Source organism: Giraffa tippelskirchi, chromosome 4, assembly GCF_054371585.1.
Source record: "Giraffa tippelskirchi isolate mGirTip1 chromosome 4, T2T-mGirTip1v1.2.pri, whole genome shotgun sequence".
Taxonomy (NCBI): Eukaryota; Metazoa; Chordata; class Mammalia; order Artiodactyla; family Giraffidae; genus Giraffa; species Giraffa tippelskirchi.
In genome coordinates this window covers 108,728,618-108,745,319 of record NC_137278.1, presented here as the reverse complement: position 1 = coordinate 108,745,319, position 16,702 = coordinate 108,728,618, and the positions used below count along the sequence as shown (strand labels likewise).

Here is a 16,702-nt window from a genome sequence, read left to right as displayed (position 1 = left end):
CATAAATGATCTTAGTTAGATTTTCTGGATAACTTGCTGCAGCTTCTACATTAGCACTTGCTTCACCTTGTACTTCTGTGTTACGGAGATGGCGTCTTTACTTAAACCTCAAGAATCAACCTCTACTAGCTTGAGGCTTTTCTTATGTAGCTTCCTCATCCCTCTCAGCCTTCACAGAACTGAAGAGAGTTAGGACCTTACTCTGAATTAGGCTTTGGCTTAAAGGAGTGTTGTGGCTATTTTGACTTTTTTTATCCAGACCACTAAAGCTTTCTTCATATCGGCGATACGACTGTTCCGTTTTCTCATCATTTGTATGTTCACTGGAGCAGCAATTTTAACTTCTTTCAAGAACTTTTCCTTTGCATTCACAACTTGCCTAACTGGCACAAGAAGCCTAGCTTTCAGCCTGTCTTGGCTTTGACTGTGCCTTCCTGAGTCTAATCTTTTGATTCAAAGTGAAGAGATGTGTATACCACTTTCTTACACTTGAACGTTTAGAGGCTTTTGTGGGGTTATGATTGGCCTAATTTCATACTGTTGTGTCTCATGGAATAGGGAGGCCTGCAAAGAGGGAGAGAGACAGAGGAACAGCGGCTGGTGGAAGAGACTGAATATACACAGCATTTATTGGTTAAATTTGCCATCTTACATGGGCATGGTTTTTGGCATTCCCCAAAACAATTACAATAGTAACATCAAAGACCACTGATCACAGATCACCATAACAAATATAATAATAATGAAAAGTTTTGAAATGTCGCAAGATTACCAAAATGTGACACAGGGACACGAGGCGAGCAAGTGCTATTGGGAGAAAGGCACCATTGGACTTGCTCGAGACGGGTTGGCTACAAACCTTCAATTTGTTTTTAAAAAATGCATTATGTGCAAAGGGCAGTAAAGTGAAGCACAATAAAACAAAGTGTAATGAAATGAGGTATGCCTGTGGTTGTACTGACACCAAGATTTTGAGGGTACACAGCCAGGTCATAAAGAAAAAAGGCACAGAGTCTGGGGAATCCATATGTAGGCTCCGTTATGCTCTCACCCCTCACAGGGGATCCCACAGCTCCCCATCTCCTCTCAGCAAAGAAAATGCAGCAGTGTATGTGTGCAATATTTTTGCCTGGAGAAGCCCACTAAAGATTCGGCACCCAAAGATTTTACGGGGGCCTGGTCACACAAGCACCTCTGCTTAGCGCCTACTAAAATTCCAGTCTCCCAGGAGGAAAGCAGGTGTTCAGCATAAGCATATTATTTACAAAAACAGTCTAGGTGTAGGGAGCACCCCTTATCAGTTAAGGAAAGTTTTACATCCTTGTATGGAACAGGTTACCAGTCAAGTGCCCAGATGCCAGCCAAGGGCAGTCTCACAAGCTGCCCTTTCTAGGGGTAGTCGTCCTAGGCCTCCCATATTCATCCTTTTCTGCATAGCGAGACAACAAGAAAAACGGTGCCCAAGACAAAAGATTCCTTGCAATCTAATATTGGCGGTGACATTCCATCACCTCTGTGACATTCTGCTTGTTAGAATCTAGTTACACGTTCAGCCCAGGGAATTTCATACCGCTGTGAATACCGGTAGCTGGAGATCATTGAGAACCATCTCAGAGGCTGCCTAACACACTGACTTACTTTTTATTCCTCAGTCGCTCCCAAGATTATCTCTGTCTCAGAGTCTTTAAATGTAATGCTTCCTATTTCTGGCATTTTCTCCCCCCACTTCATTTAGGTTTCTGTTTAAATGTCCCATCCTGAGGGACACCTTCCCTTTATCCAGTTTAAAACAGCATACACTTCTTCCTAACAAGTTTCATCCTTTTAGGCTATGTTTTTCTTTGTAACAGTTACCATTATCTGCAATTATGTATTTATTTGTTGACATAGTTGTGCAAATTGCATGACAGTAACAATCTTGTCTTTTTTTTTTTTTTAAGAAATTTTATTTATTTTTATCTGTGCTGGGTCTTGGTTGCTGCTTGAGAATGTTCTGTAGTTCCAGCGAGCAGGGGCTCCTCTCTAGCTGTGGTCACAGGCTTCTCATCGCTGTAGCTTCTCTTGTTGCAGAGCACAGGCTTTAGGGTGCTTGGGCGTCAGCAGGTGTGGTTCCCAGGTTTAGTTGCTCCACAGCATGTGGGATCCTCACAGACCAGGGATTGAACCTGGGTCCCCTGCATTGGCAGGTGGATTCTTAACCACTAGACCACCACAAGAGGGAAGCCCTCTTGTCTGTTTTATTCACTGTTTACACAAAGATAGAGCAATACCTGACACACAGTGAATGCTTAAAATGCATTAAATGAATACATGAGCAGAATCTCAGTTCTATTTCTTAGTGGAAATAAATATGGTTTATACATTAGTCTCTTATGAGTTTGTTTAGTTTGAGTCTATATCCAGGAGCATAATCAACTTCTGCTGCTGCTGCTGCTAAGTCGCTTCAGTTGTGTCCGACTCTGTGTGACCCCATAGACGACAGCCCATCAGGCTCCCCTGTCCCTGGGATTCTCTGGGCAAGAACACTGGAGTGGGTTGCCATTTCCTTCTTCAATGCATGAAAGTGAAAAGTGAAAGTGAAGTCGCTCAGTCGTGTCCGACTCTTAGCGACCCCATGGACTGCAGCCTATCAGGCTCCTCCATCCATGGGATTTTCCAGGCAAGAGTACTGGAGTGGGGTGCCATGAACTTCAGCTAAGTGCAATTTTGAGTTCCTAGAGTTGAGAACCAATCCTAGATTAAACTGTCTCACTGAGATAATGCCACCTAGAGATCTGTCCAATCCTAGATTAAACTGTCTCACTGAGATAATGCCACCTAGAGATCTGTCCAATCCCTGAGGTGGTTGTTGTTGTTCAGTGGCTCAGTCATGTTTAACTTTTTGTGACCCCATGAACGCCAGCCTTCCCTTTCCTTTACCATCTCCCGGAGTTTGCTCAAAATCATGTCCATTGAGTCAGTGATGCCATCCAACCCTCTCATCCTCTGTCATCCCCTTCTCCTCCTGCCTTTAATCTTTCCCAGCATCAGGGTCTTTCCCAATGAATCAGCTCTTCACATCAAGTGGCCAAAATATTGGAGCTTCAGCTTCAGCATCAGTACCCTGAGAACCCTGAGATGGTACCTCTGTTTTATTAGTAAGCTCATGAGGTACCTCCTCCACAAATATTTACTAAGAGTTCGCTTGTATTAAGCACTGTATCAGAAAATAATCCAGTTCTGAACAAGACAGTCTCTGCCTTCAAGAAGCGTACAGTCTAGTAAAGAGTGTTAGATTAATCAAGATGTAATTCAGAATATAGACCATTTCAAAAGATATACCAATAAAGGCAATATTAAATACAGCTCTTAAATGTGGAGCAAAATCACTAAAACTTCATTATAACATAGCACACTGCTGATGAGAAAGTGCAACTGTTAGTTAGTCGTGTCTGACTCTTTGTGACCCCATTAACTGTAGCCCACCAGGCTCCTCTGTCCATGGAATTCTCCAGGCAAGAATCCTGGAGCAGGTTGCCATTCCCTTCTCCAGGGGGATCTTCCTGACACAGGGATCGAACCCAGGTCTCTGCATTACAGGCAGATTCTTTACCACCTGAGCCACCAGGGAAGTCCATAACTGCTACTAATAGCCCTGTTGGTGGTGTACTCTCCACTAGTCACCATACTGTGAGGATAGGTGTAGAATGTAAATCAACCACAGTTCTTGGTAGTCAGGAACTGAAGCTAACTCTGGATGTATTACACTACAAAAGAGTTTAATCAAGGGTTATTAGTGCTCATAGAATTGCCTGAAAACTTGAAGAATCGGGTTTTTGGATAAATTTCTAGGAGTCATACCACAGAATTGGGCTGATGAGAAACTGCTGTCACTGTTACAAAGCACTAGATGGTTCGGTTTGCACTGATGCCACTTCCACACTGGAGCCAGTTTTCATGCAGCCGGTGCTCCCACACAAAGTCACTGCCGTATCAAAACCCTGACTTGGTGGCCACTACTGCAACCACGGCCACTGCTGTGCTGCCTCTAGAGAGATCTCCCGGCCCCTTTCCGCCCATCCCGTTAGCTCCGGCACCAAAACTGAGCTACAGCTGAGTTATGAAGCCCAAGATTGGGTGCTTATGCTCTTGCAGCAAGCAGACCCAGGATACCAAGTTCTGAGCACTTCCATCGCTTATAAGGCCCATCTTTGTCCCGCCCCAAACTCATAAGCAGGAACATCTATGACAGAAAGAGTTTAGATGCTGAGAAGACTTAAGGAAAGACAGAATTTCATTCAATCCTCACAACAGCTTCAGACATAGGTATTGTTTTCCAAAAATCAGAATTGAGGAAATACCTTACCCAAGATAGCACAGTTAATGTTGTGCAATGTTGGGAATAAAAGTCAGGTATGTTTCTGGCTCCAGGGTCATGTTCTTAACCAAACCTCTATGCTCACACTTTCCTGGAGGAGTAGTCATTTCCTGGAAGTGTTCCTTTCAAAAAAAAAAAAAAAAACACAGACCCAGACTGGTCTGCTTTATATAAAGAGAATATTCCATTCAATATAATCATCTTTTAAGCTTCATACTTACTAGCAGTAAAATTCCCTAAACATGTTATCTCTTTTATGTAACAGTGATGTTACTGATGAACCACAGTGCATATTTCTTTGCAATTAATCTCTAGTAGTGATGACAGATTTATACTGGATTATAAACAGAATTATCCAGACTTCACTCTGGTAAAAGGCATTTGTAAAACAAATAGATAGTGTTACTACAACTGCCATGATTACAAAGTAGCCATTTGTGACCCTGAAACAGCCCCCAAGATAATTGACCTATGTTGTGTTTGAACTTACAGCTTAACATTATCCTTTAAACAACTCAGTTTCCCAGCTAAAAGCAATCTAATGTAATCCTTTGCATACAAGACTCTGGGCTGCATTTGGGATTCTCTGATGAACAAGCTGCAGAACATAAGAAAAACCACACGAATGAACTTTTAACAACTCAAGACTTAACTACATTCCCCTCCTCCTGCCTCAGACCCTTCCTCGGTCTCCAGTTGCACTTGGAACAAAATCCAAACTCCTTACTGTGGCTCTAAGGACCTAGGTGATCCGGCGCCTCCCCACTTCTCCAAACTCAACAAATGCTCTCATCTTTACTTGGGGCCAGGCTCAGTGGTAACATTTGTTCCACCTGAGTACAATCTCCAAAAGTGTCTCCTTTCCAACAAGATTTTAAAGGGAAAATGTTGATATGCCAGTGGGATCACTTCTGTGTCATTCTGGCACCCCTGCACTACACTTGGAACGATACCTTAACTGGGACGGGCCATCTTATGAAGCGGGTTATCACAGTCTTAGAGCAGATGTGTCAAGAAATTAGCTATCATATGCAGTTGAGTTACATAGCCTAGGATGTTTAATCCCTACAGCTGGGCTACTTTAAAATTTTAAAAATGAGGCATTAAGAAAAAAAAAAATCCAAAACTTAGAAATAAGGCAAAGGAAAGGCAGCATGTCTTTTCATTGTTAACCTTTAACAGGCCACCCAAGGATTATTTAAGCCTCTGAGGGAATACACTTTTGATTCACCATCTAGTATTGATTAAAATCCCAGATTCTGGGAAGTTGCATCTAAACCTATAGATTTTTTTTTTTCCCTCTAGGAGAGATGTAAATGATTTCCATTTAGAGGAAAGATGATCTCATATTTCTGGTTTTATTGTCTTGTAGGCTATTAACCAGTTTTATATCTATTCTAACAAATCTTATTCCAAAATTCTTTTTTCTAATGTTTTTAAACACTCATTTACTCAAATGCTCTTTAAATCAGCATTACCATCTTAGTGATTCTTTTGTTAATGATTTGAATAAAGCTTTGACACATGTCTATTCTATGTATGGAAAATGAATTTTTAAATTTTTGAAAATTATATTTTGCCCAAGAAAGCTAAAGAGATGGAAGGATTTTTTTTTCTGACAAAAATATTGGATCTGGTTTGGGGGAGCACAGCTTGGACTCCTTATCATTTCTTATCAGATTCAGAATCACAGGGCTAGACTTTGCTTGCAGTCCAGTGGTTAACACTGTCTTTTTATGCAGGGGGCGCAGGTTCCATCCCTGGTCAGGGAACTACAATAACACTTGCAACAAGCACAGCAAAACAAAAATGTGTATATATATGCTGTGCTGTGCTTAGTTGCTCAGTCATGTCCGACTCTTTGTGACCCCATGGACTGTAGCCGCCAGGCACCTCTATCGATGGGGATTCTCAAGGCAAGAATACTGGAGGGCGTTGCCATGCCCTCCTCCAGGGGATCTCCCAGATCCAGGGATTGAACCCGGGCCTCCCAACACTGCAGGTGGATTCTTTACCACCTGAGCCACCAGCAAAGCCTATATATATATACATATATATATGTACACACACACACACACATACATATACATATAGGAATTACGGGTCTTCAGGTCCAAGCACTCTAGACCCTCACGACCTACGCTGGCTATGAAGTCCCACTCAGCTAGAAGAATGGTGCCCAGTCTCATTTGTGCAACTGGAGGCGAGTGGAGGTGCAGGGACAAGAGATTGTGGAAGCAGCAACAGCCTACGACTCCCAGAGGTAGGGGAGAGAAGGCGAGACCAAAAGGAAAAAGGAATCAGGAAAAAATGGAGAAGGAGAAGAAGACCAGGTAGGGAAACTCAGTTTCTAGGGCCAACAAAGGCCCAGGGGAAGGATGAATGACTGGAATCCAAGCTCTTTGGAGGGAACTGAGAAACCCCTGAAATGGAGCATAATAAGGACTCAATAGGAGAAAATAGCTTTTTCACTTAGGTGGATCAACACAGATAAGAAGAGTGAAAGAAATGGATTTCAAGTATGATGATCAGGACTCAGAAGAGCAGTCATAGTGAAAGGAATATCAGAAACCCATTAGCAGCTGAACATGAATTCAGATGTTTTGCAAATCCAGATATAATTTTGTCCACAGCAGGCCCATTAATTAGTAATCTCTTTTTGAGCACTTTTTTCCCTCCCCACTACAGCGGTTCAAAAGAGCTCAAACGCTTCAGGGAAAAATTATGTTTTCCAAACAAAGCCAAACTTGAATCAGAGTGAATTATACCAGCGATCTGGTCACAAAATCAACACTAAGACAAGGGCAGATGATGGACTCTGCATTGACTTGCCGGGGGGAGTGGAGGGAAGCGGGCAGAAGGCATGAGTGTGAAGTTAGCACTGCACCGTGTCTGCTGAGTACATCCTACTGAAGGGGTATATTTCACCCATGACGAGGATGCTGAAAAGCACTTCTACACTGTGATGAAATATTGTTGAAAGAAGCCATGTCAACATAAGGGGAAAAAAGAGTCCAAGGGAGACAGCTTCTTTACTTATGCTCACCACGCACACACACCCCTCCCCCTCCAACTCCGGTGTCTGCAATTCCTGCTCCCTCTGATGAGGGACCTCCACTAAGTCTCTGTTTCTTGTTGTTTAGTCGCTTAGTCGTGTCTGGCTCTTTTGCGACCCCGTGGACTATAGCCTGCCAGACTCCTCTGTCCATGGGATTGTTCCAGCAAGAACACTGGAGTGGGTTGCCATTTCCTTCTCCAGGGGATCTTCTCAACCCAGGGATCGAACCCGTGTCTCCTACCTTGGCAAGCATGTTCTTTACCACTGAGCCACCAGGGAAGCTCAGTCTCTGCTTACTGATGGGTACAAAAGGAAAGTGTTTGTGAAAGAAATGATACCACAAAAGAAATGTTCACTGGCTTAGACAAATCAAGAAAAAGACTGAGGTGTCAAACCCACCAAAAAATCCAACAGTGCTTCAAAGGCATTGTTTAATTACATTTACGTTAGTAAAAGAATGAAACACAAACCTGGGAAGAAGGAACCTTTGTCTACAGAGGAATGCCCTTGGTATCACTGAATTCAATACCCAGATAATAAAGTTTCAGTCCAGTAAACATTTTTCTATATGGGAAGCCATTCTAATTCTATTTGAGGAATATAGATCATTGATGAAATTCAGAGACCATTATCTCTTGTGCTGATTTAAAAGATTCAGATTCTGGTAAGGCATCCTGTACAGTCCTTCATAATCCTCAGGGGTGATGGAGGGAGTTGGGGAAGCAAATCTTCAAAACAGGTAAATCTGCTTTTATTCTTTTGCTAAGTACAAACTGGCACTTGCCAAGAGCATTTGCCAGGGCTTCCCAGGTGGCACTAGTGGTAAAGAACCCGCCTGCCAGTGCAGGAGACAGAAGAGATAAGGATTCGATCCCTGGGTTGGGAAGACCCCTTGCAGGACGGCATGGCAACCCACTCCAGGATTCTTGCCTGGAGGATCTCACGGACAGAGGAGCGTGGCGGGCTACAGTCCATACAGGTGCAAAGAGTCGGACATGACTAAATCTACTTAGCACACACACAAGAGCGTTTGCCAGTGACTGACCACCACCACCACCAAGGGCGTTTGCCATCTCCCTCTGCGGAGACTGAACCCTGTGCTGCTGCAGCTGTTGACCATCAACACCTGCTGAGCGAGATCAGGGTGGAGTGAGGCACTCTGAGCTCCAGGGAACCTGGTAGGACAGGTCTTTAGATAGATATTTTCAGGAACTGATTTCATGATCGCAATCTTTGCCTCTCTTCATATTTAGAAAAGCACTCTATCTCTTCATGATGACATCAGATCCTTGTGACTAGCAGAAAACCTTTTGTAAAAGGAGTGCTTGATTGCATTGAACTCCCCCTTCACCAAAATCTTATATATTCACCTTCCCCCACTGCCTCTTTGGCGCAGTCTCCCAGAGCTATCTGAGGTGCTGTCTCCTGGGCTGCAGCCATCATTTTGTCTCAAATAAAACTTAACTTGCAACTCTCAAGTTGTGCATCATTTTTAGTCAACACTGTTGCTTGAAGGGAATCATGTGTTCAGCTCCAAATGCTGAATTCACTAATACAATACTTTTCTTCTCACCAGCAATAAGACAAACTGTTTAAATCATTATTTACTTCTTTTCCAGCCAAGGGTCCTTGTCCTGACTGGCTAAATAAACCATGGAATATCTCCTTGGAAAGAATATGTGGCAGAAGTGCTAGTGTTTAAATGCCCTCAGATGCTGGGCTCTGAGAGCTCACAGCTGATTGCAAAGTCACTGTTTGCAATTTACTTCTGGCAACTGTTGCCATTTGGCACAATGCTAATGGGCCCCCTTGGGAGTTAGAGCTGATGCTTTCTGGATAACTCACTTTTCAAATCACCCAACTAAGTAAAGTAATTTTTCTTTGCCAGCATGAATTATGCCACCAGTGAAAGTTATGAATTCATATTGTTAAACCAGTGCAGATTACTCTGATTTGTACATCATTTGGATTAGTACCAAATACACAAGGGCAGGCTGTTGTCAAGAGCCAGATACCTACACCTTTGGCTACAAGGACAACAGGTAGTCATCAAAGTGGAAAGCTAAGTCAGTGCCACTCACCCCAAAGGCCCATTAGTGTTTTTTAAAAAAAGGATTTTGAAATATGCTTATTTCTTGCCTCCCTAGCCTTCGTGGGCTCATCCAGGCCAGCTCTTTGTTTTCTTCTTGTGCCTGGACACTCCCATTCACTGGTATAATCTTTGTTTCCTTTTTTATTCTCACCTGATACAGGAGAGGCTTTCTATTTCCCTTACTTGGCCTCCACAAGCTGTGTACATATTACATCCTTCCCTCTTTCCAAATCACTTTTACACACCACACACACACACACACACACACACACACACACACACAATTACAATGACTGGGATGGCAAAGGGGCTACCTAGGGGGAAGGCAACCATATTATGGCAAAGGGAGAACCCATCAGGAAGTGTTTCTTAAATCGGTATTGCAGTGAGCAGAGTTCCTCTTCTAGGGGACTGTCCTCTGCTCAAACAGCAAGCAGAGGGGCTCGGGGTTTCTAAGGAGACTTCTTATTACAGCTCGGCTGCGGGGAGAAGGTGTGGCTCAGAGGTAGTGTCAGGAAGTGAGGCGTGAGTAGAGCGTGTATCTCATCCTTCCTTAACGTGCTGTCTGAAGGTGTCCCACGCTTGAAGCCCAGCGGAACTCAGAGCTCTCAGCGCTCCTCAGGTGAACCTTAGGGGTGAGGCTTCAGGAATTTGCAGACGCGACAGAAGAGTCCTCTAGAGAGAAACACTCCCGAGGAAAGGGAGTAGACGACAAAGCTGTGGGAGGGCAAGGGTACGTTTTGAGTGCGATGTGGTGCCTTTGCTAGCAGATCTCCCCGGCCCCGCGGACTCACACTCCACACAGGGGGTGGGGTGACTGGCACAGAGAAACTCAGTGAAAACGGCTAGTTTACAAAAACCCGGCGAGACAACGGCACTGTGTTGGGAGGCTCTTAAAAGAAGAAAGAGAAAATTGCACACGTTGGCACAGCCGGGGCTTCCCTGACTGGAATGCCCAGTGACAGAAGTGACCACAGCGTCTTGCAGATCAGTTCTGTCTAGGGAAGAAGGTTGACATGCTCAGTGGAGAAGGGTTGGGGTAAGAGGGTGGAAACAAAATGACCTTTACTATAGTTGACTGACCAGCCTTGTTTTGAGGAACAGGTGGGAAAGACACTTGGAGAACTTCATCAATACTTGGGCCAGGGAGGACCCTCTATAGATCTCAGAACACTGAGATCCTGTATTAGCAGGCGAGAGTGATAGCCAGTGAAACCAGGGCGACAGTCAATTCTTGTCCTGACTGAGGTTTTATTTGTTGAGTAACCGAGCCAACAGACACTTAACTGTTCCTATCGTAAAAGACAGAGGAGACCCATGTTACCCAGTTCAGCTCCTGAAAGGCTATGATACCAGGAGTAGCAAAACAGGAATGTGCTGCAGCTTTGGGAGGTTGAACATGGCACAGAGAACATAATCAGGACTACTGATGATTTTATCACTCCATTGAAGAAAGTAGACTAGTTATTAGTTTACAAACAATTTTTGTTGAAAATTTCTTTTAACATTTAATTTCTATAACTCTTTATGTGTTTATTCCTTTGAGACTTGGTTCATCCTTGGCATTCAGTGTGGGCATCTTTCAAAGAGCTCATATCTGGATAAATTTTCCGTGCCTGTCTACCCATCGCACTTTGAGTATACTTAATTTAAAATTTTATTTTAGATTGAAATAATTGATGCATATTCAAATGTCCCTAAGTGAGGCTCTAAGTTCCTCAAGGACAGGGATCATGTCAGATATTTGTATTATTTGAACTGACTTCTTCATGTGTGTGTGTTTGCGTGTGTGTGTGCCCCGTCGCTCAGTCATGTCCAATTCTTTGTGACCCTACAGACTGTAGCCTGCCAGGCTCCTCCGTCTATGGGATTCTCCCAGCTAGGATACTGGAGTGGGTTGCCATTTCCTTCTCCAGGGTATCTTCCTAACCCAAGGATCAAACCTACATCTCCTGCCTCTCCTGCATTGGCAGGCAGATTCTTTACCACCAGCATTACTTGGCTTTCATCATTGAAAGAGTAAGCTATTGTCATTGCCTTCCCCTTAACAAAAGAAAATCTCAGGTCGAACTTTTTATGAATATTCTACCATGGCTAAGACTGGCAGTTGTCACTCAACATGTGTCTTTCTTTTCTTTGAAAGTAAGAAAAATCTTAGGTTGGCATAGATTAACCCCATAAAAACTACATTTCCCAGATTCCCTTGCAGCTAGGTGTGGGATCATGTGATAAAGTTTTGGCCATTGGAATGTGAGCTAAGCATTGTATGTGATTCCCAATTTGTGCCAGGAACGGGAAGGAGAGAATCTTCTTTCCTCCATATCCTGTGTTTTGCTGCTTGGATCAGAAATATGGTGATGATTATGAACCATCTGTTCTTAAAGCTCACTACCCAGATATGGTAGAAAAACCAACTAAAATAAAGCTGGGACCTAACAGTGCAGTCATCATAATATCCCTGAACTGCTCATGCCTGAATTATTATGTGAGAGAAAAATAAATTTCTGTATTATTCAAATCATTGAGCATATGAGGATACCATTTTGTTTGTTGTGTGGTATACATAAAAATATTTATTCCTCCTTTTACTGATCAGATCTTGCAGCTCTTGGCACAGAATAATAGGAACAAGTTTAATATCAAGCAATAAATAACCACATTGTCAGTAGCAGGTATGTGAAATTGGCAGAATCTCTTGTATAAACTGTAAATTTCTAATGTTTTAAATCTTTTCCTTTGTTTGTAGTTGGGAAGTGAGGGAAGAACCTTCCCTTTCAACATTCTACAGCCCACACGTCTACCACTTGGATGGATATCTAGCTCCAAGAGAGCTAAAGTCAGATTCTCTATTTCCTGTCCTGATGCGCTGAGGTCACTCAAGTGTGGCTCCTCCCTACCCCCAAGACACACGCACTCTGAAATTAACATTGAAAGCTGAATCGGATAAACTGTGATGAGAAACAAACTTTAGGTTCTTTCACACTCACCTCCTTCTCTCCTCTCTGTTTATCCTTTTCCCCCAGGTCCTTCAACCTCTGTCTCCCACGTTACAGTTGCTGCCCACCACCTACCACCGCCACTGTCTTAGCCAGCGAGCTGCTCACAACATCCAGGAGAGACTTTGGTACCCCTGATGAGTGTGGAGATGCCTGCTTACCCAAGATGCTTTCCATGCATGGGGTGGTACTGCCTACTGGTCCTGAGCAGCCTGGCCACAGTGCTAGCCAAGTGCACTGAATCAGGGCTGGCTGTCGGGCCCTGAAACACTAGGATGGCTCTATTCTGAGATAATAAGACATTGAAAATAAGGGACAAGTTTGATAGAAAGTCCTTCAGAGAGAACAGAAAGTCAAATGACTAGTTCTAAGGGAAGTGGTGACATAGGAAATAGACAACAGAGCTCAAGGATTTAAAAAAAAAGAACAAAAACAATTTAAGTTGTGGTTGAAATCAGAGTTCACAAGTCTCAGACCCTACAAGTCATTTGCTGGAATATGGTCACATCTATATTTTTTGGTTTTGAACCTAAGGTAAAGAGAATTCACTTACTCATGGAATACTGCCATCATTAGTCTGGGCAAGGGTTCCCTCTCATGTGGTTTTGCTTTATTTTTCTTCTTCATCCTTGAGTGCACCTTCTTTTCTCTCTCCATTGTAGGACCCATTAGAATATATAAGCAATATATATCCTAGGATATGTCTGTGACTTCGGGAAATAATACAGAACTCAGAATTCAGACTGGGAGTTGGGCTCAGGCAAGGCTGGTCACAACTGGGTTGGAATTAGGGTTCACATGTCTCAGACCATTTCAGGTTGTTTGATGCAATGTGATAAAATGTAATCTATACTGGGTTTGGGATTTTGGATTTAAGGTGGAGAAAGTTGAGATACTCGTGGGAAGTTCCCATCATCAATTTCTCAGCAAGGGCCCTCTCTTAGTTAGTTTTGTTTAATTTCCTTCCTTCATCCTTGATTCCCACACTTATTGCCTTCTCCATCATAAGGACCCACCCTACTGTCCAAGCAGAATACATCCTTCTGCTATTCAGTATGTGGCCTTTCTGAATTATTGATAGTTTTACTGCACTGTTTGAAAGCTTTTTAGTTTGATGTAGTCCCATTTGTTTATTTTGCTTTTGTCTCCCTTGCCTGAGACATATCAAAAAAATTACAAAGATAGATGTCAAAGAGTTTACTGCATATGTTTTCTTCTATAAGTTTTGTGGTTTCAGGTCTTACATTTAAGTCTTTAAATCATTCTGAACTTATTTTTGTGCATGGTCTAAGAAAGTAGTCCAGTTTGATTCTTTTGCATGTAGCTGTCCAGTTTTCCCAACATGATTTATTGAGGAGGTTGTATTTTCGCCATTGTATATTATTGCTTCTTCTGTTGTAGATTAATTGCCCATATAAGAGCGGATTCATTTCTGGGCTCCCTGTGCTGCTCTACTGACATATGTGTCTGTTTTTGTGCTGGATCCTTCCTGGTTTGATTACTGTAGCTTTGAGGTAAGTTTGAAATCAGGGAATGTGATACTCCATTTTGTTTTTCTTTCTCAAGATTGTTTTGGTTATTCGGGGTCATTTGTGTTTGAAAAATGTCATTGATATTTAATAGGGATTGCACTGAATCTATAGATCGCCTTGAGTAGTCATTTTAAAAATATTAATTTTTCCAATCCATGAGCACAGTACGTCTTTCCTTCTGTTTGTGCCCTTTCAACTTCTTTCATCAATATCTTGTAGTTTTCTGAGTACAGGTCTTTATCTCCTTAGTTAGATTTATTTCTAAATATTTTATTCTTTTTGGTGCAGTTGTAAATGAGATTGTTTTCTTAATTTCTCTTTCGGTAGTTAATTGTTAATATATAGAAACATAACAGATTTCTGTTTATTGCTTTTGTATTCTGCAACTTTACTGAATTCATTGATGAGTTCTAGTAGGTTTTGGCGGTTGGTTTCTTTAAGATTTTCTATGTATAGTATCACGTCATCTGCAAACAGTGACAGTTTTACTGCTTCCTTTCCAATGTGAATTCCTTTTATTTCTTTTATTTGTCTGATTGTAGTGGAAGTCCTAGCCAATAGCCCTTTGGTTCTCCCAAATTAAGCCCCACTGACCTTCAAATCCAAATGTTCTGGGAGCTCATCTTCCTGGTGCAGGACCTTCAGAATGAGGAGCCCAGTATGGGACTAAGATCCATCACTCTTTGGGAAGAAACTCTGTAGTTGTAATCAATAGTTGCTCTGTAAAGAGCTGTAATTTTTGTTTGCCCATGGGAGGAGGGGAGCTCATTGTCTTCCTACTCCAGCATCTTGGCCATTCCTCTAGTTGTTTCAAATATCATTTCCAATCTGTGATCTGTATATGAACTTCACCTATTATATTTTTTTATAAAGAGAAGTTCTTAAATTTAATGTCTTTTTCATCTATTTATTTTTTATCTTAGAGTTTGTGTTTTTGAGTGTTGCTTTAAGAAGTTCTTCCATACTCCAAAGCAAGACAAATAATCTACATATTTCTTTTTCCTTTTCCATTAGCTTTTTCGATTTTCCATTTAAGGCTTTAATTCAACTGGGTTTTCCCCTTGTACATGGCATAACCATGCATTCTTAATGAGGGTAATGGCACTCCCAAGAAAGTGAAATTGACTCTTAGAGGGTAAAAAAAACCCCAAAACTTAGGTATTATAATTGTTTATAGCCCTTCACAGGTGGTGCTAGTAGTAAAGAACTCGCCTGCCAGTGCAGGAGACAAACAAAACAGGGGTTTGATCCCTGGGTCGGGAAGATCCCTGAAGGAGGATCTTCCTGGAGTGGCAACCCATTCCAGTATCTTTGCCTGGAGAATCCCATGGACAGAAGATCCTGGCAGGCTATAGTCCATAGGGTCACAAAGAGTCGTGTATGACTGAAGTGACTTAACACACATGCACACGCATAGCCCTTCAAGGACCACAAACAGATATACTCTATATCCATGATATTAAAATATTATTGGTAATGGAGGAAAATCAGGGGGAAAATATACCTAAAAAGTTTTCTTCAGAGGACGGTAATGAAAACACTGGTTGAGAAACACTGGTATAGGCTAAGAATCCAGCATTACTTTTTTCCCTAAAATGACACTTCCCTAATCTATTAAAACTTTATCAATTCTTTCTCTGAGGTCACCCCTTTAACTGCCCTTTTTCAAAATTGCTTTAATTATTCACAATATATTTATTCATCTTATTCATGTTAGAATAAGTATGTTGAATTCATTTTTTAAAGTCATACTGAACTTTTAATTGGGGTTGAATCTGCTGACTAATTTTAGAGAACTGACATCCTTACATTGTTGCTGTCCTTTCCATGAGCGTGATATAGCACTCCAGTTATTTAGGCATTCGTACTCTTAAAACATTTCTCCATGAAGATCTTGTACATTGTTTATTTGGTTAAATTCAGTTTATAATGTTGATCACTATTATGAATGACATCACAGACTCTGTTCTATTTTTAGCTGACAACTGCTGATGCTGAAGAATACTATTGATTTTTGTGAGTGGATCTTGTTGCATCTGGCATTCTTGCTGAATTCTCTTATTACTTCTAAACCTTTCTGTTGATTCAGTTGGGATTCTTTTTTTTTTTTCAGTTGGGATTCTTATCTGAAGAAAAGAAAAAAACAAGCAGAAGGAAAGGTGGAAGGGAGGAAGGAAGAAAGGAAGAAACGGATAAAAAAGAAATTGTGTACTTTCTCTGAAGTAGATAGGGAAAAGTCAACAATCCAGTGAGCTCCCAATAGCAAGAGGAACAGCGAAGAGAATGCTTGTGGATCACACTATAATAATTGGCTGGTCTAGTTTAAGGGCACAGGCAAATCTGCTTTGCATTTCAACAGTCAGCTTATTCAATTCTGCCTAATAAATATCTACAATTATTGTTGGCTTCCTAATTCATATGCTCAGTCCTTTTAGTCATATAATTATGACTTTCACAAATGTATTATGTTACAGAAGAGTAGAACCACTTGTACTGCTTTATCTCAGCAAGCAGCACAGTAATCAATATTCTGTGGCTTTCTTTGAATAGTCATACTTAATAACCTCTTAACAGTCTCACTAATACTCGCAGTGAGAAGAACATTTCAGCGCATGAATTAGAAGAGGAAAGAGTCTCTTGAGTAGTTTCCTGAATGATGACCTATCG

At 41.8% G+C, this 16,702-nt stretch overlaps 1 long non-coding RNA gene across 2 annotated transcripts in view; it reads left to right on the top strand.

Moving 5' to 3' along the window:
• Window positions 1–16,433, top strand: part of LOC145503734 (uncharacterized) — a 52,774-nt gene extending 36,341 nt beyond the window's left edge. For both annotated transcript variants that reach the window (XR_014051712.1, XR_014051713.1), the window contains 3 exons: window positions 12,531–12,631; window positions 13,905–14,017; window positions 16,149–16,433. This is a non-coding gene — a long non-coding RNA (uncharacterized LOC145503734). The remainder of the gene's footprint in view (window positions 1–12,530; window positions 12,632–13,904; window positions 14,018–16,148) is intronic.
• The last annotated feature ends 269 nt before the right edge of the window (window positions 16,434–16,702 follow it).